This window comes from Schistocerca serialis, chromosome 9 (genome assembly GCF_023864345.2).
Source record: "Schistocerca serialis cubense isolate TAMUIC-IGC-003099 chromosome 9, iqSchSeri2.2, whole genome shotgun sequence".
Classification (NCBI taxonomy): Eukaryota; Metazoa; Arthropoda; class Insecta; order Orthoptera; family Acrididae; genus Schistocerca; species Schistocerca serialis.
The window spans coordinates 194,862,938-194,877,600 of record NC_064646.1 but is presented as its reverse complement, the minus strand read 5'-3'; positions in this window follow the sequence as shown (position 1 = coordinate 194,877,600).

Sequence of the window (14,663 nt, the reverse complement as noted above, 5' to 3'; positions counted from 1 at the left end):
GAAAGAATGTTTGTACATTCATTAATACATGATATTAATCATGAGACACATACATACATTTATCACTAAATACATACATGTATATAACAATAGACAATGAAAGAAAACACATAAAACAGTTATTTTCGTGGCCACTGCAAATTCGGGCCCCGCGTTTTTGGGCGCCAGTTTCGCTTCGGCCTCTTTTCTATATGTTTTGTTTTACTATTACACGCGTAACAACTAATGTATGAGATAAAATATGTTACTACGAAAAGAGACCCGAAATACCTTTTAGTGATGCTGTGCTATGCCTTTCTTTGGATCATTAATTTTCAACAAAACAAAATATATTATGTTCTTATTGTTCTGGATCTGGCTTTCTATTAATGGAACATTTCTTCGTTACTATAACTCACCATAAAGTTCAACATATCTTCCTTACTTTATAGTTATTGAAAAGGTTAATGAAAATTACTTCGTTATCAATACTGATGTTACACTACGCAATGATTATTCAACATCATAACTTTGCAGTGGATTTTTGTTAACAGTAAAACAACAATAAGTACCACGACTAACACGAGAACATGAGACTATTATCGGAGAAAAAAGATGTTTTTACTATAAGGTTGCCAGACCAGAACTACGCACAGCAAGATTTCTTTTATGTTATGAAAGTAAATTATCTTTTTGCACTGTTAGTAATATATTTTCAGCAGTCCGCGTCAACCTGTAAAACACATCATAAAATCTGCTGCTCTGCTCTGCAATTCCGAAAGCTGAAAGAAATAATTTTACTTCACTATTACCTGCCCGCTTCTTTGTGGTATGATAGATTTTATTTAATGCAATTTGAATGCGCCGCGGCAACGGCTCGTTCGTTCGTAGCGCAGCTCTGCACCACGGATAATATTTAAATAACTGAAAATGTCTTAGAGGGATGGGATAAAATACCAGGCCAGCTTATTACAAATCATAATACAAGGTTCCACTAAGTAACTCTATTCAAAACATTTAAACAATTTGATTAATTACACACCTTTTCAAAACCTTACTTAATGGCGTCCCTCTTACAAACTTGACAAAAGAATGCTACGCTAGCGTACAATATAACGTCACAGGCTATCCTACTCACGTAACTCCAAGAAGACGACAGAGAAATTAATGTTCGTTCTGTATTATTTATACTAGTCACATATTCTCATCTTTGTTTGATATTTATCGTCTGTGGCGGTTTCAATACTCGCCGACACAGATATTATCTAAAATAAATAAATAAAAACAGTACATAATTTTATACAAGAACAAAACATGATACACAATGTTTTCTCTTTATTACATAATATGTCTTTTGCTAAGAGACGTTACAAAAGGAAAACAAAGAAAGTTCGGAGTAGGTATTAAAATCCATGGAGAAGAAATAAAAACTTTGAGGTTCGCCGATGACATTGTAATTCTGTCAGAGACAGCAATGGACTTGGAAGAGCAGTTGAATGGAATGGATAGTGTCTTGAAAGGCGGATATAAGATAAACATCAACAAAAGCAAAACGAGGATAATGGAATGTAGTCGAATTAAGTCTTGTGATGCTGAGGGAATTAGATTAGGAAATGACACACTTAAAGTAGTAAAGGAGTTTTGCTATTTGGGGAGCAAAATAACTGATGATGATCGAAGTAGAGAGGATATAAAATGTAGACTGGCAATGACAAGGAAAGCGTTTCTGAAGAAGAGAAATTTGTTAACATCGAGTATTGATTTAAGTGTCAGGAAGTCGTTTCTGAAAGTATTTGTATGGAGTGTAGCCATCTATAGAAGAAAATGGCTCTGAGGACTATGGGACTTAACATCTGAGGTCACCAGTCCCCTAGAACTCAGAACTAACTAACCTAAGGACATCACACACATCCATGCCCGAGGCAGGATTGGAACCTGCGACCGTAGCGGTCGCGCGCTTCCTGAGTCTAGCGCATAGAACCGCTCAGCCACGACGGCCGGCCCATGTATGGAACTGAAACGTGGACGATAAATAGTTTGGACAAGAAGAGAATAGAAGCATTCAAAATGTGGTGCTACAGAAGTATGCTGAAGATTATATGGGTAGATCACATAACTAATGAGGAGGTATTGAATAGAGTTGGGGAGAAGAGGAGTTTGTGGCACAACTTGACTAGCAGAAGGGATCGGTTGGTAGGACATGTTCTGAGGCATCAAGGGATCACCAATTTAGTACTGGAGGGCAGCGTGGAGGGTAAAAATCGTAGAGGGAGACCAAGAGATGAATACACTAAGCAGATTCAGATGGATGTAGGCTGCAGTAGGTACTGGGAGATGAAAAAGCATGCACAGGATAGAGTAGCATGGAGAGCTGCATCAAACCAGTCTGAGGACTGAAGACCACAACAACAACAAGCCGTCAGTTACGTGCTAGTTTTAGACAGTCGTGGGGAGCCTAATAGTTCGTATGTGTGACGATTGAGCAATGTGACAGAGGCACCCGTGACCAACTGAAATTCCACACGTTTCCCATAAATAAGTAAATGAACAAAAACTTTGTTTGACTGACGTATCAGTGACGAAACTGCACGCTTGCTAGTTGCAGGCTTGGATTATACTGCATTAATTTTGGAAATTTGTGGTAAGTTCCTATGGGACCAAATTGCTGAGATCATCGGTCCCTAGGCTTACACACTACTTAGTCTAACTTAAACTAACTTACTCTATGGACAACACACACACCCATGCCCGAGGGAGGACTCGAACCTCCGACTGGGAAAGCCACACGAACCGTGGCTAGGCCCACCTGAGTGTGCGGCTACCCCGCGCGGCTACTGCATTAATGACATGGGTCTTGTTCCAAGAGTTTTGCGAATGGGCTGAATTTCTGTGTTTGTTCCGTTGCAAACATACGAATTGCATATGTCCTTTCCTACTACGAACATAACACTGAGCTTGTCGTGAGGGGCAGTCTTGACGTTTGTGCTTTGTATAAATGCGAGGACAAGACTTAATTCTGTACGCTTGTGTCGCTGTCTGTTCAGCGAACTGCGTACGCGGCGTGGAAGGTTGTTGACCCGGCTTAAGGCCGGTTCCCACTAGAGCGCGGCAGCGCGTCGTGCGGCAGCGGCAGCGGCAAGCGTTTTCCGCTTTGACGCGGCGGCTCGCGGAATTGGCGTTCCCATCTGGAAGCGGCAGACGCTAGCGGTAGCCAATGACGGACAGCCACTGAGGTACGGGGCAGGACCCACTGAAACGCGCGGTGCGTTTGATTAGCTATATCTTACACCTACATGAAGGAAAGACGAAGTTGGGTGAAGACATACCAATTTTTCATTTTCTGTACAATGTACTCTTTCACATATTTCATTATTCATGTTTTCTCATTTCACCATAAACAGATTTCATGACTACCGTTCACGATTGTTCACTATCTCCTAACACATTGAAACAATGTACGACAAAAGAGATTATTCAGATAGTTACGCGAGACAAAAATTTAAAATGTGATACGGTAGCAGGTACACGAAAACAGTAAGAACACAAAGGCTAGGTGGAAGGGATGAAAGTGGAAGCCACCTGATAGAATTTCCCACAGAGCATAATGTAATCATCGCCAGCACCTTGCTTAAGAATCACGAAAGAATAATATATATTTGGAACAGTTTTCGAAACCAGATTTTAAATTGTAAGGCATTTCCTGGTGCAGACGCAAACCTGACTGAAGACTGTCAATAGCAAGAAAAGCGTTCTGAAAAAGAAAATTTGTTCACACCGAATATAAATGCTAATGGTTGGATACTATTTTACAAAGGTATTTGTGTGGAGTGTAACCTCGTATGTAAGTGAAACGTGGACGATGAACACTTCTGTCAAGAAGACAATGGACGCTTTCAAAACGTGGTGATTCATAAGAATGCTGAACTTTAGATATGAGGATCGTGTGACTAAAGAAGAGGTACGGAATTAAATAGAGGAGGAAGAGGAAATTACGGTACAACTTTGACGACAATAGGGGTTATCTGACATGGCGTATTGTGGGGCGTCAAAGAGTGAGGACAAAGGGGTTGGGTGATAGTATTCTGATAATAATCATCTGTTGAAATACTATTCTACTATTTTATCTATTAATGTAAGCAATGAATTTACTCTTCCATGCACTCCTTAAAACATTTAAACCAAAACTGAAATCAGCTGAACACCAAATCTTTCAACCACTGTCTGACAACTACTGGATTCACTTTCAACTTTCTATAACTATCACTGGCTAGCCACACACACATACAGATATAAGGAGAACAAAAATAAACAAACATTAGTTTTCAGCATATAATTCTGCAGGTTGGCAACATGTACATAAACAAACCAGACAGGAAGGGACATGAGGTGAACACACTGTAGTTACGACTTTAAATCAGAGTTTTCGGTAAAACGTCTACTGCTAGTGACAGAAGAAAAAAGGGCGAACATGCAAATGTGCTTATGTTCCATAATCTAAGTTTTAGTTCAACCTCCAGCATGTGAGCAGGTGAGGGGAAACGTATATGTCCGCCAAAAACTCAATTTACTGTAAGTAATCAGTCATTCACGTAAACAAAGATGTGAACTGTTTTATAATCTCCAAGCATCACAGACCAAAACAAAACTAAGTCATTCTAGATTCCACCGAAGATGCCTTAAAGTAAAAGGCGAAACGCGTCTTGAATCAGTAAAGTACACTGGATAAAGAAAAAAGAAAGGAAATAATCAATAGCTCTACATATTTAGTAAATTACATCTTATGACATACCAGCAAATTAGTTTCGGTTTAACTTCTCATTCGACATGCTATTAATGCCATTTAAAAAAATTCATCTATCCCTTCTGAAAAACTGTAGTTACTTTCATATCTTGGTAGATAAACAGATTTAGGATATTTATCATGCGACGAAATACATGACTTTTCACAAGTTATCGTTTGCAAAAAAAACATTTCGATTTCTTGAACCGTTTACGAAATTTGCGGTTGATACAACCACATGGTTTACGACGAGCAGGACGAAGTACCGGTCGCGTCGCCGAGCAACCCGCGCGCGGTCACGGCATAGCCCGTCCGCCGACATATCAGACAATATCTCGAGAACGGTGATAGCTATCGATCTGCTCTCAGCTTTAAAAACAATTTCGATATGTTGACTAAATTTCATACGCAATAATGTATTACCTAAATTGAACTGTACGCAAAGTCCACGCAATGCGTTTTTACCTCTGCACACTCATTAAAATTTCGAGTAAAGGTTTACGTAATGCGATACAGCAAGTAACCACGACGAATAACGAAAAGAAATTCGGTCCTTTATCGAGAGAAGATATCAGGCTGTAACATGCCCAAGAATCAAATTTTTCTACCGAATAGTTTCCTCGGAATCGGATGATAAGTATTTCATAGCTGCCGCCGCGTCCGCGCCAGCGGTTCGGCGAAAGTTCGTGTGGCCCGGGAGTCCGTACCTGACGTCACGCTCAGCGCGTTCTGTGATTGGCGGCGCGCACCTGGAGCGCGGCACGCGGCAGCGGAAGCGGTTCGACATGGTCAAACCGCGACGCAGAGCCCGCCGCGCCTTGCCGCTGACGCCATTTCCATGGCAACCACGCCGCTGACGCGCCGTTTTGACGCGCGGCAGCCCTAGTGGGAACCGGCCTTTAGTTAGCGCACGCCGCCGGTGCGGAATGGGGCAATCACAACTAAGGGACTCAACCCGACAAATAGCTGGCTGCTCAAAAGGCATCGAGCGACAAGGCATCGAGATCGTACTGACAAGGGAACCTCCCCATCGCACCCCCCTCAGATTTAGTTATAAGTTGGCACAGTGGATAGGCCTTGATAAACTGAACACAGATCAATTGAGAAAACAGGAAGAAGTTGTGTGGAACTACGAGAAAAATGAGCAAAATATACAAACTGAGTAGTCCATGTGGAAGATATGCTACATCAAGGATAATGTCACCTCAGGAGTGCCGTGGTCCCGTGGTAGCGTGAGCGGCTGCTGAACGAGAGATCCTTGGTTCAAATCTTCCCTCAAGTGAAAATTTTACTTTCTTTATTTTTGCATAGTAATAGATGAGGAAGTTTCACAGTACCTGGGATGTGGTGAGCTACTATACGCGCATTAAACTGGTGCAGCCACTCCAGCCATTCCTCGTCTTGATCACTAATCTGTCGAAAAGGTGGTATAGCATCTGCAGTAGGCGGTGCTTGTTTTGCTGCGCGCGCAGCGTTGGTGAGTAGCTGCTGCACCCTGTTGAACAGGGTAAAAATCTGGTTCGTCTGAAACTGAAACAACTGCGTTAGCTGTGTGGCTTCTAACGCTTGCGCTGCTGCGCCTGAGCAGGGGTCGGGACAGTTAGAGAGGGGCGTCATGTTGGAAGACACAAATGCAACAAACAGACAAAAAGATTAATAGAAGAGGAGGTGCCTTGCCCATTAAAAGGGATTGGGAATGGCAGGGCCTACCCTTTCACCACATAACGGGGATTTTGCTCATAACTGCCCGGGGTTGAATTTCATACAGGTCACCACATACAAGAGTCGTCGGCGCATCAGAAAGGATTAGGACCTGACGCAAGGATCGACTATCTGACTGCATAAAAAATATCAACCACGATCAAACAAAAACTACTAATTGCGTTTACAATTAATTTTACTGTATGAAGATAGTAACTGCTCTCGGAAGAACAGATACCATAGATGACCGTGCAGCTTCTCTAGAAGACCAAACTCTTACGGGAAACGTCACCTTTCTTAACAAACAAATTCTCAAAATTGGTAACAGCAATTTTTTCCCTTGGATCATTCTCTTCTTCGTAGTTTACTCGATTGGCATTGCACGTCTCCAAGTATATTTCCTGCTTTTAGGAACTGTGTTGGCTGAGGTACATCAGTACTAAAAAAATACTCTTTCAGAGATACTTTTACATTCGTACATAAACTAATTGTATTTTAAGAGCTGCTTGGATACAATAAAAATGAAAAATAAATGTTGTATAAAAATATTACTGGATCGGGTGGTGTGATGACTTTATTGTATGTATCATGTTGCATACTAGAAAATAAAAGTGTGCTGCTGACAAATTCTGTTTCATCGTACTGAAAAGCTGTCTACTGTGAGAAAGCTGTTGCTAAGTTAACCTGCCAATACCCAGCTGTAAGAACGAATCTACTGAGCGTCTGTACCCCATGGAATCTATGTGTCAATTTATGTAGCGATTCTGGCCGATCTCTCTCCTTCAAGGGCTAACCGCACTCCCTGTTTCCTGGAAACAGCCGCCATGTTGCTACCGTAACGTCTTACTGCTGGCTCTATTATGCCATTATTTCAGCTTGCGCCGAACTTCTTTATGTACAGCCTTTCTCTTTGCGAATGTAACCGCATCCGGATTCATGTAGAGAGGACCATTAGATTTCGCTTGAAACTCGTATTTAAACTGTGTAATTTCCGGTCGGTAATGTTGCAGCAATTGGCCTAACTGTTCTTTCCCCTGGGGTAGTATCTTTATCAGTTCCGCGATCTTCGCCACTATTTCCCGGCCTGCTTGATTAGTGAGACAGTGTCTGCTCTTCCAATTTGAGTTGTGGAACTTTGTTGTATGTTGAACACATATACAATACCTCAGCATCCTTTCCACTGTCGGGCAAGGCTGACTCTTTGAATATGCCATCGTTACCTGTCTTTCGTCAGATCCATGCCATTATCTACATCTAAGTAGGTTGTGCAAATGGAAGGAATAACGATCATACTGAGTCTAAAACACACAAGTGTCCAAAGCAAACTTCACCTAGATCTGTCTGCTTAAAGGTTGGCTCCTCTTTCCCACAGCATCTACGATTCTGACTACTGACAGCGGTGAGGTCGGCAGCGGTTGGACCCTTTTCAACTAGCAGTGTGTAAGTACCCTTCGATAAAGTGGAAAAATGGCAATCAGAATCTAGCACGGCGAGTAGTTCTCTATCTGGATCACACCTGGCACCATTGGTTGGTACTTCTCAGTTGATACCTCTCGTTTCCCGACAGTAGTGTTTCAGGCACCCTTAGTAATAACTCGTCTGTTACAGTACGTCCATTTCGTGCGGGGCCCTTTCAGAAACTATCCCTGTTCCTTTACACTGTGTTTCTGGCTCCTGTAACATCCCTAATGCTGTTACCTGCTAGCCTGATCCGGCTCTTCCACCCAATAGAGTAACATATCCACTCTCGTTCACCGGTTCACTTAAGCTCCTCGCCCACACATGGCCGTTCTGTCGGTGAGAAGACGGTCCTCTTGGCTTCCACCTGTGCTACAACTACTTCTCAGCATTTGTCTCTGCAGATCGCCGCGCTGCCGTCTCTCTTCCCCAAGCATGTCAGGATTGTCTACAGTGCTTTCCAAACCGCACGTATAGCTTCTTGGCACAGTTGTGAACCACTCTTTCACTTCTTCGGCAAACTTCATAAAAATTAACATGTCTAATTTCTCTGGAAAAAAGCGCTCGGTCAAACACAGGCTTTGTTCCTGGTATATACATTCTTCCAGAATGAGATTTTCACTCTGCAGCGGAGTGTGCGCTGATATGAAACTTCCTGGCAGATTAAAACTGTGTGCCCGACCGAGACTCGAACTCGGGACCCTTGCCTTTCGCGGGAAAGTGCTCCATCAACTGAGCCACCGAAGCACGACTCACGTCCGGTACTCACAGCCTTACTTCTGCCAGTAGGTACCTCGTCTCCTACCTTCCAAACTTCACAGAAGCTCTCCTGCGAAACATGCAGAACTAGTACTCCTGAAAGAAAGGATATTGCGGAGACATGGCTTGGCCACAGCCTGGGGGATGTTTCCAGAATGACATTTTCACTCTGCAGCGGAGTGTGCGCTGATATGAAACTTCCTGGCAGATTAAAACTGTGTGCCCGACCGAGACTCGAACTCGGAGGAGAGCTTCTGTAAAGTTTGGAAGGTAGGAGACGAGGTACTGGCAGAAGTAAGGCTGTGAGTACCGGACGTGAGCCGTGCTTCGGTGGCTCAGTTGGTGGAGCACTTGCCCGAGAAAGGCAAGGATCCCGAGTTCGAGTCTCGGTCGGGCACACAGTTTTAATCTGCCAGGAAGTTTCATACACATTCTTGTTCAGAAAAAAACGGAACACTTTGAACGACTAGAGATACGACGTTCATATTCACAAGACGTAGACATTAGTATGTTCTGCAGAAATGACTAGCATGTCAGCCATTCAGATCCACATCGATATCGTGGCGCAACACCACCTACCGGTGAAGTGGCTGCGGCTCTCGCTGTCGCTATAAATCGAAGTTAAAGGATTAATGTGACTTGAGTAGATGCGCAGGATGCCTCGCAGACGTATGCGCGACCCGTACTGTCAAATCAGTGAGTCTGAAAGACGGCGCACTATTGGCATGAGAGAATGTGATGCATCCAACCGTGAAACTGCTGCTTGTGTGGGACTGAGTGTTTCGGCAGTACAATTGGTGTGTGCAGAATGTTTCATGGAAGGCCGTAGAGTGCAACGAGATGGGGCAGGTCACATCATCTGGGCCACACCGTAGAAGATTGACACTTCAACCGAATGACAGTGCAGGACTGATCTGCGTCCTCCTCGGTTCTGGCGCAACAATGGAACAGTGTAACACATCGTAAACTATCAAGGGAGACAGTAATTGCGTCATTGGTTACGTGCGCGTCGCCCTCTTCTTCACCTGTCTTTGACGAATGTGCAGAAACATACTAGGCAGCAATGGCGTATGAAACAGCGTCAGTGGAGAGAGGAATGACATCAGATAGTGTTTTCGGACGAATCTAAATTTCTGTTTGTTTCAAAATGATGGCCGCATTTTGTTTTTGCTGCTGACATGGGGAGCGGCATCACAAAGACTGCCTTCGCTCAAGACATACAGCGCCAACCAAGGCATGGTGTGGGGTGCTACTGGGAACAACCACAAATTGAAGTTTGGGCGTGTCCGGGGCGTTACGACCATCGTGACCTATGTGGATGACATCCAGCGACCCGTAGCCATACCCTTTCTGCACAACTCACCAGACGCCATTTTTCAGCAAGACAATGCACTACCCCGTGTTCTGCACGAACACGTACCTTCTTGGCGTCACAGGATGTCATCCTTTTACCCTGGCCCGTCAGATCACCAGAACTGTCTCCAGTCGAAAATGTGTGGGATGTGTTGAAACGACAGGGGCAGTGCAGTGACCCGATGCCAACCACCACAGACGAACTTTGGAATCACAGGTGAATGCAGTGTGGATGGCTATACCGGAGGTCGCCATTCGCTCCTTATACTCGTCGATGCCATGACGCATGAAACAAGTTATTAGGGCCCATGGCGGACCCTGCTCCTACTAGGCACATGCTATACCGAAGTGACTGAAATGCTACTCATTTCTGCAGAACATACTACTGCACATGTCCTGTGGATTTGATCGTTCGGTCTCTAGTTGTTTGTGTTCCGTTTTGCTCCGAACATATACTGCTGCGTTACCACCGCACACTAAGATGGATAATAAAGATAAGTACATTTTATCACTTTTAACTGTAGACATAAGTCTACCTTTCATAGGCGTTTCTATCTCTCTCTCTCTCTCTCTCTCTCCTTTTTTTATTAAAACTGATAGAAAAAAATGAAATGATCGTATGGCATTTATTCGTTGGGATATCCCCTTCGTGGTTCGGCCGCCGTATAAAATGTCTTTTTAGTTGACGCCACTTCGGCGACTAGCGTGTCAATAATGACGAAGGACACACAACACCCTGTCCCCTGGCGGGAATGGAACCCGGGCCCCTTTGCGTGGAACGCGGTCACGCTACCGCTGCACTACGGAGGCGTACACCTGATAGCTGACTGTGCTAGTAATTTTACGACGTGATTTCACACCTTGGTCTATCCATTTGAAAATCTCCCTCCTCTTGAGGGGTGGAGGACGCGAGAATGTTCCCGCCTGTCCAGCAACGGCGTTTTAGACGAAACCACCTGTGTAACGCGCTGCCTAGGTTCGGCTGGAAATTGTTCCCGTCACAGCACATCCCATGATCTCGTTAGCTCACATTTATCCGTCACTGCTATTCCTGCAATCTATGTAGTTCTAAAAATACATCCTCTCAAATGTATCCTCTATATCCAATGCCACTAAGCCCAGCTGATCATACATACACCACGTTCAAAAACAAGAAAAAAGTATTACGCAATTCGCTTGCTGACTAACCGGGTTGAGGAACTTTCGCTGGCGTTAAGATTTTACTTTTGTTGCACGTGTAAAGTGAGCTCTCCACAAGCCTGGATAGCTTCTGCTTTCCCTTGCATCATTGGCTACTTGACCTCCTGCCTAGCAAGGTGATCACCTCTCACTCGACACTGGGAGAGAGAGGGGGTGGGGGGGGGGGGGGGGCGGAAAGAGTCGTTCAACCTCTGTTCTCCGCGTCACTGCCCTGCCAGAAGACGCTTCTGGGCTAATGCTCCTTTCGTCCATTGCGTCTAATAAACAGAGCGACAAAGATAAATCCCGGAGCTGCTATTGCTGCAGTGTTGCTGACATTACGTTCTTCTTCAATGTTTGTTGAATAAGCTGCAGGAGGAACTTTGCTTGTAACTCGTACAAAAGTTGACCATCTCTGAGTCATTTTTGTCTTGATTTCAAATTTACCAGGCTTCCATAGACTCGTGAAACAGTACCTAGCAGAACAAAGAGAAGTTATATTTCAACTGTTCATTCAGGTCATGGATACCAGACTGCTAGCTCCTGTGGACAAAATGGAGCGATGAACGGACAAAATGGAGCGATGAACTGGTCGTTGTGTTTGTAATGGGTTATCGCAATATTACTTCCATGGGCTTTGATTTGTATCCCAAATCGTAGAATCTGTCGACGTGGAAAAACCGTTCGACAAAGAAAATGGTGCAAGATGTTCGAAATTCTGAGAAACAGTAGGGGTACGCTATAGGGAGAGACGGGTCACATACAGTATGTACAACAGCCAAGAGGGAATAATAAGAGTGGACGATCAAGAACGAAGTGCTCGAGTTAAAAAGGGTGTAAGACAAGGATGTAGTCTTTCGCCCCTACTGTTCAATCTGTACATGTACGAAGCAATGATGGAAATAAAAGAAAGGTTCTGGAGTGGAATTAAAATTCAATGCGAAGGGATATCAATGATACGATTCGCTGATGACATTGCTGTCGTGAATGAAAGTGGAGAAGAATTACGTGATCTGCTGAATAGAATAAACAATCTAATGAGTACAGAGTATGGACTGAGATTAAATAGAAGAAAGACGAAGGTAATGAGAAGTAGTAGAAATGAGAACAACGAGAAACTTGATATCAGGATCGATGGTCACGAAGTAGATGAAGTTAAGGAATTCTGCTACCTAGGCAGTAAAGTAGCGAGTGACGGAAGGAGTCAGGAGGACATCGAAAGCAGACTAGCAGTGGCAAAAATGGCGTTCCTGGCGAAGAGAAGTCTACTAATATCAAATTTCGGCCTTAATTTGAGAACGATATTTCTGAGAATGTACGTCTGGAGTACATCATTGTATGGTAGTGAAACATGGACTGTGGGAAAACCGGAACAGGAGAGAATCGAAGCATTTGAATGTGGTGCTACAGACGAATGTTGAAAATTAGGTGGACTGATTCGGTAAGATATGAAGAGGTTCTGTGCAGAGTCGGAGAGGAAAGGAATATGTGTAAAACATTGATAAGGAGAAAGGACAGGAGATAGGACGTCTGGTAAGACATGAGGCAATGACTTCCATGGTACTCATGGTATTAGAGGGAACTGTAGAAGGCAAAAAGTGTACAGGAAGACAGGCATTGGAATACATTCGGCAAATAATAGAGGATGTAGGTTGCAAGTGCTACCCTGAGATGAAGAGGTTAGTACAGGAGAGGAATTCGTGGCGGGCCGCATGAAACCAGTCAGAAGACTGATGAATCAAAAAGAAGTTGCTGGTTTAACATCAACTTTTGTAGTCCTGTCTTCCTCAGTTTCGTGTAATATTACGGTGTATTGATAATTTTTACTTTTTGGGCCGTCTGACAGCAACTGAATGAAACGCAGTTTCGTGCCATACGCGTTTCACCTTTATTCTCTGCAAGGCATCTTCAGTGGCCTGGAATAAGTACATACTTTTACTTTTAGTTTACGTTTTTGGTCAATGTACCTATAGATTATGAACAGTTCTAGCGGTTGGTTTTTGCTATGATATAGTAATAGTTTAAATTCTACTTACAGATCGCGTGGACGATTCTCTACATATTACGTTTCTGTTTTGGTGCTGTTCTTCTTCTTACAATTACGCACTTGCCAAGTGGTACGTAGAACTTAAAATACACTCCTGGAAATTGAAATAAGAACACCGTGAATTCGTTGTCCCAGGAAGGGGAAACTTTATTGACACATTCCTGGGGTCAGATACATCACATGATCACACTGACAGAACCACAGCCACATAGACACAGGCAACAGAGCATGCACAATGTCGGCACTAGTACAGTGTATATCCACCTTTCGCAGCAATGTAGGCTGCTATTCTCCCATGGAGACGATCGTAGAGATGCTGGATGTAGTCCTGTGGAACGGCTTGCCATGCCATTTTCACCTGGCGCCTCAGTTGGACCAGCGTTCGTGCTGGACGTGCAGACCGCGTGAGACGACGCTTCATCCAGTCCCAAACATGCTCAATGGGGGACAGATCCGGAGATCTTGCTGGCCAGGGTAGTTGACTTACACCTTCTAGAGCACGTTGGGTGGCACGGGATACATGCGGACGTGCATTGTCCTGTTGGAACAGCAAGTTCCCTTGCCGGTCTAGGAATGGTAGAACGATGGGTTCGATGACGGTTTGGACGTACCGTGCACTATTCAGTGTCCCCTCGACGATCACCAGTGGTGTACGGCCAGTATAGGAGATCGCTCCCCACACCATGATGCCGGGTGTTGGCCCTGTGTGCCTCGGTCGTATGCAGTCCTGATTGTGGCGCTCACCTGCACGGCGCCAAACACGTATACGACCATCATTGGCACCAAGGCAGAAGCGACTCTCATCGCTGAAGACGACACGTCTCCATTCGTCCCTCCATTCACGCCTGTCGCGACACCACTGGAGGCGGGCTGCACGATGTTGGGGCGTGAGCGGAAGACGGCCTAACGGTGTGCGGGACCGTAGCCCAGCTTCATGGAGACGGTTGCGAATGGTCCTCGCCGATACCCCAGGAGCAACAGTGTCCCTAATTAGCTGGGAAGTGGCGGTGCGGTCCCCTACGGCACTGCGTAGGATCCTACGGTCTTGGCGTGCATCCGTGCGTCGCTGCGGTCCGGTCCCAGGTCGACGGGCACGTGCACCTTCCGCCGACCACTGGCGACAACATCGATGTACTGTGGAGACCTCACGCCCCACGTGTTGAGCAATTCGGCGGTACGTCCACCCGGCCTCCCGCATGCCCACTATACGTCCTCGCTCAATGTCCGTCAACTGCACATACGCTTCACGTCCACGCTGTCGCGGCATGCTACCAGTGTTAAAGACTGCGATGGAGCTCCGTATGCCACGGCAAACTGGCTGACACTGACGGCAGCGGTGCACAAATGCTGCGCAGCTAGCGCCATTCGACGGCCAACACCGCGGTTCCTGGTGTGTCCGCTGTGCCG